This window comes from Sinocyclocheilus rhinocerous, unplaced genomic scaffold (genome assembly GCF_001515625.1).
Source record: "Sinocyclocheilus rhinocerous isolate Xijiao unplaced genomic scaffold, SAMN03320098_v1.1 scaffold504, whole genome shotgun sequence".
In the NCBI taxonomy this organism is placed as follows: domain Eukaryota; kingdom Metazoa; phylum Chordata; class Actinopteri; order Cypriniformes; family Cyprinidae; genus Sinocyclocheilus; species Sinocyclocheilus rhinocerous.
In genome coordinates this window covers 1,720,187-1,722,078 of record NW_015645076.1, presented here as the reverse complement: position 1 = coordinate 1,722,078, position 1,892 = coordinate 1,720,187, and positions in this window count along the sequence as shown.

Here is a 1,892-nt window from a genome sequence, read left to right as displayed (position 1 = left end):
TTAAGGTGTAAATGTTTTTCTGATCCTCCCATTTGTTAGCTAAGTGTTTTATCTTATTCATTATCATATTAGCAAGATGTGCATCTCGGCACTAAAGATCACTCTGGAAGAGTTTGTCCCTCTGGTCTTATGATAAATTTCAGCAGATCTCAGTTCTTAAGCCCTTAATCTTTTGATTATTGCTTTGGTTTGTTCCATTGCAACAAGGGTCATTAAAAAGCTGCAACTAATTGTATTTGGTGGTCAGTGAAACATGTCATGCAAATTAGAAGCATTGTAGAGGCACAGGATTGTGTTGTAAAGCATCTTAGTTTCTCTTTTCTTTTCTTTTCTTTGTTTGTTTTGGTATTATTTTGTTTAATCTTTGTTTTGTTGTTTGTTTTGTTATATGTATTTATTTTATTTATTTACTTTACTATAATTATTTGTTTGTTTGATTCATTTGATTTTTATTTATTTCTTTTTAATTTGTTTTTTATTATTTATTTATTTTTGGCATTTATTTTTTTGTATATATGGGTTTTGTTCTGTAATGTATGGGTTTTTGTTTTGTTACTGTATTATTTTTGTTTTATTTATTTTGTTTTTGTTTATGTTCATGTGTTTGATTTTATTCATAAACTGACTTTTAAAATGTGATTTTTATATTTTAATTTTGAAACAAGATTTTTGTTAGATATGACCATATGGCTATTACAGTGTAGAATAACAACAAACTTTCAAAAAACATTCTTTTCTTAAGCAAATTTATACAATGTCATCCTCCCCTTTGAAGATATAGAGCCTGATACATAAACTAAGGTTAAAAGTCAGCTTAGTTCTTACTGGATTGTGTATTTACTAATGCTGGACCCCTGTATTGACCCCTCAGTGCTGTCCGTGGAACTCTAGACCTCCACCCTGTCTGTCTCTCTCTACTTGCTCTCCTCTCCGTGGCTATGGTTCACTCATGTTATTTTCTTTCACTCTGTCTCTTTCTCTCTCTCTCTCTCTCTCTCTTGCTCTCCCTCCCTCTCTCTCTCGCTCTGTGTCTGTAGTCCTCCTTCTCCACCTCCCCCTCTTTTTTTCGCACTCCTCCATACATATACATACCTCTCCCTCTCTCATATCTCACACTATCTGTCCTTTTGGGGATCTTTCTCTGTCCGTCTTTCACACACATGCGTGCACATGCTACCAATGAAAAGAATTGAGGGAAAAGTGTGAGTTTGTGTACTCTGAAGATATTTCCTTAATTTCAAAAGCTATATGTGGAAGAACAAGGCCATCTGATGAAAAGGGATGGAGTAGAGATGGAAGTGTGGACAGGGGGAGGGGAATGGTGTTTCTGAGCTTTTTAGCATGCAAATAGATTTCAGCGTCTAGAAAACGAAAACGACAGGGGCCGAATGAGATGAGTGAGATTATGGTTGATTCATAGTCTGAGAGACAGGATAGAAATGGAGACTGGAGAATTTGGAGGAATTGTGTGATTTACCCCAGTATCTGATTCTTTAACTGGTTCTCAAACCATATACCTGGGGCTCCAATGTGACTGGAAATTTATAGTGCTAAAAAATAAAAGATATTTTAATGCCAACATTTGTATTTTAAATAAAATGCTTTTGAAAAAAATACAATTATTTCAGACACTTCTCGTAAAGATTTCAGAACAATTTAAAGATTGGGATAAATTACAAACCCTGACGATGCAATGCATCGATCTTGAACATGGATTTTTGAATCGTGAATCGTCGATTTCGGACAATAATCGATTTAAAACACTAAGAATCGAATTAATCGCGATTTCTATAGTGATTCAATGCTTTCAAAATATATACACATTAAATTACTGCAAGCACGAATTAATGGAGACCTTGAACAGTGTTCGTGCCCTCGCATCTCTCCTTCAC